Genomic DNA, 13,774 nt, shown 5'->3' on the forward strand with positions numbered 1-13,774 from the left:
TGAACTGATCCAACCAACCTGGAGAGCAATTTGAAACTATGCCCAAAGGGTAATAAAACTGTGCATACCTTTCAACCCAGCAATACTACTATCTATATCCCAAAGAGACTTTTTAAAGGGGGGGGAGGACTTCTTTGTACAAAAATATTTATAGCAGCTCTTTTTGTGGTGGCAAAGAACTGGAAAATGAGAGGATACCCATCAATTGTGGAATGGCTGAACAAGCTGTGGTATATGATTGTGATGAAATACTATTGTGCTGTAAGAAATGACAATGGGGGTGGTTTCAGAAAAACCTGGGAAACTCACATGAACTGATGTAAAGTGAAATGAGCAGAACCAGGAGAACATTGTACACAGTAATGGCAATATTGTATGATGATCAACTGTGAAAGACTTAGCTATTCCAAGCAATAAAATGAGCCAAAACAGCTTAGAAGGACTTCGGATGAGAAAATGCCATCTGCTTCCAGAGAAAGAACTAACGGAGGCTAAAGGAAGACCAGAGCATAGTATTTTTTAACTTTCTTCATATTTCTTGGTTTGATTTTATTTTGGTTTTTTTTTTTGGTCTGTGTTTTCTTTTCACAACATGACTAATATGGAACCATGTTTTGCCTGACTGCACACATATAACCTATATCAAATTGCTTGCTTTCTCAGGGAGGAGGGAAAGGAGAGAGGGAGGGATTTTGTAGCTCAAAACTTTGAAAAATTAATGCTTAAAATTGTTTTTACATGTAACTAGAAATGAAATTAACATTTTGGGAAGAAAGAAAGACGATAACTATCACTAGACTTATTTTCTAGCTGAAGACCTAAAGGATGCCTTGCCCTGCCTGTTCAGGAAATCTGGATGATGTGAGAGGCTCAGACATTAGAGGGCCAAAGTGAATGAGAAAACTCTTCGACAGTCTGCCAGTGTTGTATTTCCTGGGGGAATATAATGAATATAATAGGCTGAGGTCTTTATGTCCTCTGTATTTGTTCTTCAGGTCCTTTGGATCTTATGAGGGTTTGGGGGGGTGGTGTACTGGAGGAAATGAGCATATGCCCTATAGCTGTGATATCCAATTTGTATACTAATTTGTCTACAAGAGACCCATATTTTGGGAAGGTCTTAGAGATGAGCTATCCCTCAGCTTTGCTGGAAAGACTTTCCAGGAATTACTCTAGGGTGGAGGCAGTACCAGCAAGAGAAGTTGACCTCCCCTTAAGGTCAGGCCCTTCCAGGAATGAATCTGGGTCCATGGACACCCCCAAACCCTTGTTGGGTCTCCCTCATTCTGGTCTCTCCCCTCCTCCAATCCAACCTCCCATAGCTGCCCCCTCCACATCTTTCTCAATCCCAAGCACAAGCTCTGTTACTCCTTTGCTCAAACACTTTCCATAATTTCCTAGGATAAAAAACCACTCTTTAGCTGAGCATTTGAGGTCTCCCATAGTGTTTAGTCGCATTAATGTAGGGAGTCCCAATGACTTGTAGGATCTGATCCCCTGCCTTTCAGGCCCTGGCTTCAGTGAGCCTTGGCAGACCCATTAAATGTTACTCTCTTCACACACTCAGCATATCATCCAGCCAAACTTGTCTTCTTGCCATTCAGCACCCACAAAACCCTATCTCTAGTATTTCCACAGGTCTTAGCACAAGCTGTCCCCCCAACCTAGAATGTCCTTCTTCCTCATCTTCTGACGATGATAGTTATAATTACTATTTATATGGCACTTTACAAATAATATCTCATTTAATCCTCACAAAAACCCTGAGAGGTAGGTGCCATTATTATCCCCACTTTACAGATGAGAAAACTGAAGTTGAAGAAATGAAGTAAGATGCCCAGAACAAAGCAGCTAACAAGTGTCTAAGGGAGAATTTGAATTCAGGTCATCCTACCTCGCCTCCCACTCCCCCACCCCCCCACAGCTGCTGCCTCTAGCTCCAGGATTCTTCTTTTCCTCCAAAAACCAGTGCAAATACCACTCTATATGAACCCTTCCCCTGTTCTCCCAGGTGCTGGTGTCATTCCCCTCCCCATCCCAAATGCCTTTGTACATAATTATATGATCACACGTTTCCTCCCCCTCTAGACCCTAAGCTCCTGGCTTAGCTTCAGTCTTGGTGTCCTTGGAGCATGGCTTGGTACAGGCCAGAAGCTTCAGAAATGCCTGTGGATTTGTAGGGCTTTAAGGTTTGCAAAGCTTCTTCCATATTTCACTCTTTGTATCTCCACCTATCTAGGTAAAGCAACTTATTATCTCATTAGATAACAAAAGAGTAGGAGTCTTGGAAGAGTATCCTTCTTGAAAGAAAGGAAGAGACTAAGAATTTGAATTAAGAATTGATAATCATTTAATATCAAAATAGTAACTTCAATAAGGGTCAGAGCCTGGACTGATTAACCAGAGGAAGAGCTTAAACTGATTCTGAGTAAACTCAGAGAATACCTCTTCCTATGTCAACAAAGCCAGATTGGGCTGTCTTAAGAGCATTCTTTTCCTCTGTCTGTCAGCCATTAAAGATGAGACCCTTAACCCAAGAAATTATCTTGCTTAATATTTTATGGGCATATACTATGTTATGGAATGTTAATAGTAAATTAAACACAGAAACACTAGGTTGTAGTTTCAACTGACCCTTGTCAACTCTCTTATCTTATTGTATTTACAACCTTTTCAATTTAGAAAAGTCCTTTTTTGTATCATGGTTAAACATACATGGGGATCATAAAATTGAGCAACACAGGCATGCTGAGTTATGACTGTTATAAAAATGTATTTAAACCTTCTCATTCTTCTGTTCAGGCAGTCAGATTTTGTCTGGCTCCATACATGTATGTATCCACTAGCTTTAAGGGAATAAACAATATGAATTTACACATCACCTAGCTTGTTTCCCTACTTCAACTAAAATTTCGGGTCGACAGAACGTAGCCAGCACTGCCAATCTGAATTTCTGGCAGGCCCAGGCAGACTCTCCAAAGGAGGAGGGTTATTAGGCTCAACCTGACCTGAATAAATGTCCCATTTGAAAATGCAATTCCCTTTGCTCTGATTGTTTGTTTGTTATGCTCGCCAAGCAACCTTGAGATGACCCATTGAGTTTCCCAGGTACCTGGATACGAGAAAAAGGGTGACCTGGATAGCCAAGTTGAGTATTCTGATCATTGGAAAGTTGTATCTATAGGAATCTTGCATTTTCTAATACAGTCCTAATTTCAAAAAGACAAAGTAGATTTTTAATGAAAATGAAATATCCTTGGTCAGATCACATTTTCCAAACTTTGCTCTGGAAAAGATGGTGAGCAAATTAATAACTTAACATTCTGGTTTATGAATCAGCTTCTTATCAGTTTGACTGGCATACATTGCCTTCTAAGCTTCTCCAAACCTCTGAGAGAATGGATAAAATTCTGTTTCTAAATCTACAAATTGCAGCTTGGTCCCTCATGCCATGATGACTCCACCACCACATCACCACCCCTACACACAGATACACACACACCACCACATGCTGGCTTAACCAACACTTTTTGTCTTAACTCACTCTTTTTTTAATGGATTTTCAGGTTTAAGATACATTTTTGAGATACATACTTTCATTTTTATATTTATATCATCTTCATTTCTGAATATGAAGGGTGATACAAATATGATACCCAAATTCCTTCCTTTTTCCCGCCCAGCAAGCCATTCCTGTAATAGAGAATAAAAATGAAAAAGGAAATAAAAAGTAGTTCAGTAAAACCAGCCACACCTCAACTATCTCTGACAGGACATGTGATGCTATAGCCCAATGCTGTACCCTCAGATTCCTCCACAAGGAAGGGAAGGAGGTGCAATTTCTTCTTACTTTGATAAGCTTACCTACTCTGCTTCCAACTCATGGAGGAAGGGTAGTTGGGGAACCTGTTTCTGAAATTGAGGGATAACATAGAGTAGAGACACTCTGCTCTCAACAGAGTGGAGAGGAAGGCCTCAGGCCCTTATGATTCCACCTGGGCTGGTTTGCAGTCCATGAACACATAGTGCCTCTGTTTCTTGCCTCCTGGTGTTTGTCCTTTCTATACTGAGGTGAGTGAGCATTGAAGATGGACTGGACTCGGCAATGACCTTGTGAGCTTTAAAAGGTTGGATGAACCACAAGATATTACAGAACTAGAGTCTACACCAGAGTTTGCCAGAGGTCAAGTTCAGTGACAAATATATACTCTGTGTGATGCAGCTTGTCAGTAGCTGAGATTCTGCCCCCTGCCCCCCAAAAGCAAGGGAGTGATTCATCCATTGGCTGTGCTACATACCCAGGAATAAATTGTCATAGAAATATCTACTTTAAGTTTGAGACCACTCTCCCCAAAGTCCATAGTGGTAGAGGGGAGAATGTGCTCTGGTTTGGGGGAAGGGGGGAGGGAGATGGTGAGGTGCTATTCCTGTACTTTTGTTCTTATCTTTTCAGTAAAAATCTCATTTAATAGCTAATTGATGTTCATTGGTTAAATTATAGTGGGGTACTAATTGTTGGCAGTTGATTGAGGGGAATTCATTGGGATGAGGACTTGATATGATAGCACTGGAAAACTCTACTGCCCTTAGGGGTACCCCTAGAAACATGATATTATAGGGAGAGGGAAAATGTAGCCAACTATACTCTGGGAACCTGAACTTGCCTATGCATGGATAGAGAAAGTCCTGAGTCCCTAAGGAACTTAGCCAGTGTTATAGTATCACAATAAAGTTTTGTTGCTTGACTTGAAAATGGATTGAGTCTGTGAATTCTTTCTAGACAACACTGACACCCTAATATTTTGGGGGGTCCCCACACCTTATCACTGTGAAGAGTATTCAACACAACCCTGTAGAAAGCTAGGCCCTGTACCTCTAAACATAGGAGGGCTATGTGTAAATTATTCATTTTGGCCCCAGATGGTTAGAGATGGTTACACAGAGGGGAATTTGCCTCTCCTCCATATGGAGAGGTCTAGGAGAAAAGGGGAATCCTGCATGACTACCTTGAGATTAAAGTAAACAGACATTAACATGAGGTCAAGAATTCATTTGTGATTGTTCAGTTGTTCAGTTGTGTCCAACTCTTCACGACCCCATGGACCATAGAACACCAGGCCCTTCTATTCTCCACTATCTCTGGAAGTCTAAGTTCATATCCATTGTTTCCATCCTCTGCCATCACCTTCTCTTTTTGCCTTCAATCTTTCCCAACATCAGGGTCTTTTCCACCAAGTCTCATCTTCTCATTATGTCACCAAAGTATTTAAGCTTCAGCTTCAGTATTTGACCTTCCAATGACTATCCTAAATTAATGTCTTAAGTAGTGATTAATTTGATCTCCTTGCTGTCCGAGGAACTCTCAAAAGTCTTCTCCAGCACAGTTCGAAAGTGTTGATTGATTCTGTGGCACTCAGCTTTCCTTATAGTCCAAGTCTCACAGCCATATATGGCTACTGGAAAAACCCTAACTTTGACTCTATAGACCTTTGTTGGCAAGGTGATGTCTCTGCTTTTCAGTATGCTGTCCAGATTTGCCATAGCTTTCCTTCCAAGGAGCAAGCATCTTTTAATTTCGTGGCTGCAGTTGCCATCTGCCGTGATCTTAGAGTCCAAGAATATAAAATCTGACACTGCTTCCATTTCTTCTCCCTCTGTTTGCCAGGAAGTTATGGGACCAGTTGCCAAGATCTTAGTTTTTTTTTTTTAATTTAAGCTTTACACTCTCCTCTTTCACCCTCCTTGAGAGGCTTCCCAAATTTGTCCCTCCTCTAAGTTCCCTATTCTGTTGAGGTCACCTCCTGCCAGTCACTCAGACTCCTGCCCTTGGGATTGTCTTGGTTCTGTGGCCTTCATCCCCCACATTTTATCAGTTGCCAGATCCTGTGAATTCCAAAAAGCATCTCTCTGCCCTTGACTCAGTCCTAAGTCAGTTCTCATTGTCTCTTGCCTAGAGTGATGTGATGCTTCCTGATGAGGCTCTCTGCCTCTACTTTCTCCCACTCCAATCTGTCTGCCTTAGGTACAGGTTGGTCTATGTCCCCTTCCTCTTGCTAAAGAATATTCCCAGGCCCTAGGACACTTTGCATGGTATTGAGCATGGCATTCCAGTTGGGCACCCTGTGCCCTACCTGTCTAGCCTCATTTCACATTACTCCCCTTTATCCACTCTCTGTTCCAGACAAACTGGCCAACTAGCTACACCCTGAATTTGGCATTCCTTTCCAACTCTGTATATTTGCCCAGGCTATTCTTTCTGCCTGGAATGCATTCCCTCCTCATTTCAGAATCCTTGTGGGCTTGGCTCAAGGGCCATGGAGCTTACCCTTCCCCTTTTTTAGCAGTCTCTCCCTCCTCAAATAACTTCCAGTTAGGAGAGTGTTTCTCCAGGCCTGGCTGTTGCCCTTTAGTACATGTAAGCTCCTTGAAGTGAGTCTTATATTTTTCATTGAATCTCCATAGAATTGTGTTAAATCACTGGGTGTTAAATTGAGAGAGTTAAATATTCTTTTGTTTTGATTGCCAGCAGTAACTTTGGTAATTTGTTGGGCTGTTTTCCTTTAGGCTTCTCTTCCTCAGGGTATCTTGGAGGCTTTTTTGGTCCTGGCTGTTGCTTTGAATTAAAGGGAAAGAGGCCTTGGGATCGTCAGGAACCCTGGCATCTGCATCTGCTGTGACCTTATTGGCTTCTAAATTGCTTTGTATTTTTACTGAGTTTAGCTGCTGAAGCTGTTCTGCTGGCTCACCCTGTCCCTTTCTTTGATATTTCTAGGTTCAGAACAGCACCTAAAACCAGGTTCTCTTCTTGTAATGGATTGTTTTATTCCATTAAAATGTTTTAATTAATTAAGTAGAGTACAGAAGGTCTTTTCTCCCTACAGTGTGTGTTTGATTTAGACAGCTGGAGAACAGGTTAAACCAGTGTGTCTGCCCCATCTGCTCACCACTCCTGCAGGCCCTTAGAAGACCACCTAGGAAAATGTATTTAAGAAAAATTAATTTAGCTCTATGCTGAAAGAGCTCCCTGGGAGCCAACTGATTGCTGAGCTGCACAGACTTGTTCTTGGCTGGCCAAGTGCCCCTCCCACCCTTCTAATATATGCTTATCTTTACCACTGGATCCAGGCAGAAAGCCTACGCTCAGCACTTTCCACCTCTAAATGGTCTTGTCCTTCAGTTATCTCACCAGATGGCATGTGGCCAAGGAGCCATGGTCAGTGGTTTGAGGGATGCAGATGGTAATGGACTTGGAAGCATGAACCATGGCACCATCATCCATCACAAAGGATGAGACCAGGCTTTCTGGGTAGCCAAAGGGGGAGGCCTGGGTGGAGTGACCCAAGTTCCAGGGTCTATTTTTCTACTCTTGGCATAGCCATTTGTCACACAATGACAGAAACTCCCTAGACCGCCATTTCTCAATCGCCATTCCAGTTCTGGTGGTTAACATATACTGTAAGGAGCAAAAAGATTCCCAAACAGTAAGATCCCCAGACTGCAGGCCTTACTTGGGGCCTACAAGTTGATAGAGAGTCACTGATATTTTGAGCAGGAAGGGGCCTTCGAACCATCTAGCCCAAATAACTCATTTTCTAGATGAGGAAACTGAGGGTCCCAAAGAGCTGGGAGGATTCTCCCAGGTCTCCAAGCTAGCTTCGCTTCCTATTTTGGAGCCACTCCAGCTCCCTGGCCTCAGTTACCGTATCTGCAGAGCATGCTGAAAATAGAGCTGAGGAAAAATGCTGGCTTTGGTTGGCACAGCCTGGGCATTCAGGGATGCCCCTTTGGAGAGTCTGTGATTTACAAAGAGAGAGGAAGGGACCATTTCCCCCTACCTTGTTGACTATATAAATCCTGCTAATATCTGATCCTGCAATTGAAATTCCACTTGTTCCAGAAAGCCTTCTCCAGCTTCTCCAGGCCAAAGTGAGCCCCACCCACCCCTTCCCAGAACTACTTCTCAACTGCAGTATTTATTTGGCCTCCAGAGACTTCCTGATATCTATTCATATTCACATGTCATCCCTACAATAACCATATTTTCTAAACCCCAAATTGGGACCATTGTGAAAAAGGATTTCTTTCTGATTCCTGTTTCCCAAATCGGCACGATTGCACGCATATTCATATTCACACACAGTATGTGATGTTTTGGGTATGGCTAACCAGAAATTTGGTGACCAGCTGTGGCCACTGCTGCCCCACCCACTCTACGAAGTGATGCTTCATTCACCATATGACTGTGTTCTACACACGTGACCAGAGCGGGGCCAAGGACTGGCCTTGGGATTCCGGCGGTATATAGAATTCCTTGATGAGAAAACTCCCTCCATCAATCCAGATCAGCACCTTCCCTGCCATTTAGAATCTTACAGAGATGCCGGGGGGCCACTCATTTATTTTACAAAGGAGGATACTCAGGACGAGAGGGGTCAGGTGACTCGCCTAAGGTCACATGGGTAGTAAGTGCTACTCCTGGGCTGTCAACCCAGTTTTTCTGGCACTAACCCCACATGCTCTCCTTGACCCCACACTCTTTCTCTCTAACAGTAAGAATTTTAGGTCTATTTTAAGGAAGCGGACAATTCCTTGAGGAACTGGATCTAGAGTCCAATAATACATCTACGTAAGAAAATTATTCAGCAAATATTTGTTCAATATGTATTAGACGCAAGGTTCTATCAGAGATACACAAGGAGGCACGAAACCCAGGCCCCGCCCTCCAGGAGCTGACAGTCTAATCAGGGGAACAAAGCTAGTAATTACCGCCGGATCTGCCAGTACAGATCAGTTCTGAATATTGTGTGCAATCGTTCCAGAAACCATTGAAATGTCCCATAAATTCTGAGCTCTCAGTCACTCACAACTGAAGCAATCAAGAAAGAAACGATACAGTTAAAATGTTGTACAAGATAGAAAATCACATCCTGAACGAACGTGATGGCTTGTAAATGTTCGCACATACAGCCCGTGCCACTCATGGCCACAGCCAGACGCCTTAGCTGCTTACTTGGGAAAGTCATTTAACCTGTCTTGTCCTCAGTCTCCCCCTCTGTAAGATGAGCAGATTGGAGTGGATGACCTCTAAGCTCCTTCCAACTTGAAGGTCTGTGACAAAAATTGCATCATGGAGGTTAAAACTCTAACGTATGAAGGAGTCGTCTTCATGAGCTCTCCCACCGGCGTGTTGGCGTCAGCTCTGTGGCTTGATAGCTTGGTTCCTGAGAGACCCAAGGCAGGCAAACGGGACAGAGGGGCGGTGAGTTAGAGCACAAAGAACATTTCTGCCTTATTCAGAAAACCTTGACTTGCATCTCCATTCTTCCACTCACTGGTTTGGTGACCTTAGACAAATCCCAATCTCTCTGACCCTCAGTCTCCTCATTTCTAAAAGGGGCCAAATAATAAAGGACTATTTGAGGAGGAAGAAATGAGATGCCGTATGAAAAACATCTTGCAACTATAAAGCGCTGAAGAAATGCCAACTATTGAAATAAAACACGCTTTTCTCCTCATCTTGGTCAGGTTACTATTAAATACTGAGCTAAGAGAAAAATGCCACAGTCACTTGGAAAGTCAAAATTCAGCTCAGACAGGTCTGGGGGAGTGCAGAAGTCTATCATCAGACCATACCTGTCCTCAGCCATGGACAGGGACAGTGAGGTTCTATAGCCATCTGGCTCTTCTGTGCCCCAGATGGGACTACTGGTGGAAGTCTCTAGCCAAGAATACAAGAGTCAGAGGGCTGGGGACCTTCAACTCCTAACTCCATAAAAGGTCAGCTGTCTCTCATTTCACCATATTAATATACCTACTTCCAGCAGACTGAAGGTGATCGCCAAGTGTCCCCTCCATGAAGCTTGATTCACTGTTTCAAGCACTATTTGCTAAAGATAAAAACCACATGCTAACCCTCCCCCTTTCCCAAATGGCTAATGAAGGGTTGTTTTTTTTTAAGTCTCCAGTTTCTCTCATTGGGAGATGCTGTTCAGAGCAGAGGAGCAAGTTGATGTACTTTCTCTTAGGGGGAAGAATGTTACTTGAATGAACCTAAATCCTTGTGAAGGAAAGCAAAGCTTTCACCCAAAACATGAGTTTAGACTCTGTATGTGTGTGTGTGTGTGTGTGTGTGTGTGTGTTTGTGTGGTAGTCACAAGCATTGTGGAGTCTGTTTTCCAGGTCTGGAATGCCTATCAATAAATCTCTTTGTTGCGGGCAATAAAATAATGTACCTGGTTCTCTAGGGATTCTCTGAGAAAATGCATTAAGCATTTTTCCTAAGTACTGTCCCAATAAGAAGAGAGGTTCTGTTGCTTGATACCTTACACATTTTTGTTCCTACCAAAGTTTCATATTTCATTCAAATACTTTAAATGCAGGTATCTGTGGAAAAGGCTGACAGCGTGAGTACTGTAATGCTTCTCTGTAACTGTAATCGTATGGCCATTACCGGTTTCAAAATCCTAGCACGGCTTGTCTAAAAAGCCAACAAATGGAAAGTTTGAAACTACTTATGTCCTCATGTGTTTAGTTGGAGAGCTAAAGCTCACCAGGGTAAAGTGAAGATAGAAAAAGAACCACATGCACGCGCGCGCGCGCACACACACACACACACATGCATGTGTGCACACAGACACGTGCACACATGCACACACACAAACAGCACATAGGCACATACACAAACATGCCCATGTACATACAGCCCTTTTATATGAAAACTTCCATTTCAGATCAATGACGTGTCATATACAACTTCAAAATGCATTTTACAAATTGAAAAGTTCCAAACGGCCTCATCACAGTATCTTACAATGACAAGACAGCTTGCAAAGAATCCTATTGCCAGAGCTTTCTCACCTTTCCCCCAAAACACTGTACACAAGTGCCTGTGTTAAAACAATTTGGGAAAATGAGCAAAGACATCCCTGTGACTCCAAGGCTGAGTAAATGCTAACTCAGTTGTCAGAGCAAGGCATCATCTTGGAGCTCAGCGGTTTATAGCCACTGGAAATTTTAATATAAAAATGAACTACACTGTATTTCTTAGTTTTAGGGAGAAAGGTAATTGCTGTTGTGATACATTTTCCCAATAAATTCCTTTGATCACAATTCATTTTTTTAAAACAAGCTCATATTGGAAGTACCATGAAAACACAATTGCTACTAAAAGGAGAACATTAACATATCAGTAATGTTAACATTAATAACATATTAACATATTAATAACATATTAACAGAATAGCATTAATGACGACGAAATGTGATCCTACTTTGTACAGATCTGAATAGTCATGTTACCTTTTTCTACCTTTGGTCTCAGAGTTTTCCAGCAACATCCTTTGGTTTGTAAATGCTCACCATTGTCCAAGGTCAGTCTTTAAAGGTGCTTCTTTAAAGAGTTGCCCATGCCCTCATACATATCCAAAATGAAATGGCATAGGCCGCACTAGAGAGACATCAGATATTGGCTATTGGGTTACCTGTCTGTACCAGATCATTGTTTCTAGGAGAGAGTCTATCAATTTTTAATCCTTCTAGAGTTCTTGAGCGACGTAAAGAGGGCCACCATTGACCTAGATCAACCCCTTGTCTCACAGGAGTAGGAATCATTTTATTGTCCATGAGAAAGACGTTCCTCACTTATCTTTGAATTTAATGGTTATTGAGTTACAACATGTCATTTATTCCCTTCACTTCAGATAATGAATATGGAGATTCTGTCCCAAGGACTAGATGAGTGGTTATTCCTTAAATTCAAGGCCATGGACGGAGTGAATAAATGTTTCTTGTTCGTATTGCAATAGTTATCTTTATGACATGATGCCATTTCAATAATTCAGTTTTCTTTTACTGTTTCCTGCTCAAAAGTAATTCCTGCCTCACAATTGGGCAGAAAAAATATAGAATCTTCTTATCATATGAATTAATTCAAATTTCCTTAGATAATATAAAATGCAGGCGTGTTTTTTTTAACCTATGAATCCATAAATCAGATTCTGATTTTACACATGACAATGACATACCATTGTTTCACCAGCATCCTGGAATGTCATTTGTCTCAGTCAGGTGATTTTAATTCACTGAAGGCAGTTCTTTTGCCATCAGCCAGCAGCACCTCTACACCAATGGTAGTAGAGACTGGCTACAGGACCATAGAATTTGAGAGCTGGGTGGGACCTAGGGGGCCATCTAGTCCAGGCCCCCTTATTTGGTAGGTGAGGAAAATGAGCCCCCTAGAGGGAAAATGACTTGTCCAAGGTGGCACAGCTATTAAATGGACTAGCTGGGACTCAAGTTCAGGTCTTCTGGTTCCAAGTTGTAGTATACTGCAACTATACTCTTTATAATGAATCAATCAACAAGCATGTATTAAATGCCTACTATGTGTCAGGTCACTATGCTAGGTAATGCAGACAGAAGTACAAACCCTACTCTCAATAAGCTTACATTCTAATAGGGGAGAGAATAAGTGCATATACAAATATGTGTAGCATATATATAAAATTCATAAATGCAAATATATACAAAGTCATGAAGTACAAGGTATTTTGGAAGGGGTGGGGCATGAGTAGCTTGGATCAGGAAAGGCTTCATGGTGCCTGAGCTGCATCTTAAATGGAGAAAGAGAATATGAGACAGAAACAAGGAGTGAGCGAACTCCAGACACACATGATGGCCAGCAAGGAGGCATGGAAGTGGAAAATGGAATGTCATTTGTGAATAACAGAGGCCGTTTTGGGTGGATTGCAGATTGTGGGAGGCAGGTTAGCCCAATAAAATTGGCAACAGGCTGGGACCAGACTATGTAGGGTTTTAAAAGCTAAATCTTGTCCCACATCTGGTTTGTGTAAAATCTGAGTGTGGCCTCTTGTTACTTAATCAGGGACAGAAGGCAGTTGAGCTGTGGTGAAGGAAGGGGAGAGATGCTGCCAATAGTGTCTTCACCTCTGAGGCAGCAGCTGAAAGCAGGAGTCCCAGTTACAGAAGTTCAGTGTGGGGAGATGCTATTCAAGGTAAACTACTCTGATCTATCCTAAAGAGAAGTTTCCTCTACAACACCATAAGATCAAGGCTTTAGAGCTGGAAGGAACCTTAGACACTTCAACTCCGGGTCACCCTAGTTTTGTCCAGGAGACACATCCCAAGTCTTCCAATGGCTCCCTTGTGGCAGGGGCTCCTGTCTTCTCACTGTCCTCCTTTGGATATAATCTAATTGGTGAATGTCCTTCCTAAGATGTGACACTCGGATCAGAAGGCAGTGTGCCAGGTGGGGGCTGGCTGGCCAAAGCACAATGGCATTATCACCAACCAGATTTTATGGGAAATTCCCTCCAACCATGTGGATGGACAGTGCCTGGCACCTTGGAGACACTCAGTAAATGTTTGTTGATCAGGCTGATTGCTTTATTGCTAGAATGGCAACTTGCCTATAACCCATGGGCTTGAAGAGTTGCCCAGGGCACTCAGAGGTTACTGACTTAGAGCTGGAATGGGTCAGAGGCAGGACTTGAATTCAGGTTCTCCCCACTCAGAGGCCATCCCTCTACCAACTACACCCACCTGTCTGCCTTGCAGGCCCAGAGCTCTATCCACTACACTACCAGGTGCCTGTTAACTTCTGTGCTATCTCTGTTATTTATTTAATCATACATTTGAGGGCTTCCTGCTTTGTTTCTGATGTTACTTCTGATAGTTCCATTATGTTATGCTTCTGACATTTTCCCTTCATTCTTCAACTCGAGGATTTTCTTTTACAAATGTATCTGCATTCTCC

This window comes from Trichosurus vulpecula, chromosome 9, assembly GCF_011100635.1.
Source record: "Trichosurus vulpecula isolate mTriVul1 chromosome 9, mTriVul1.pri, whole genome shotgun sequence".
Lineage (NCBI taxonomy): Eukaryota > Metazoa > Chordata > Mammalia > Diprotodontia > Phalangeridae > Trichosurus > Trichosurus vulpecula.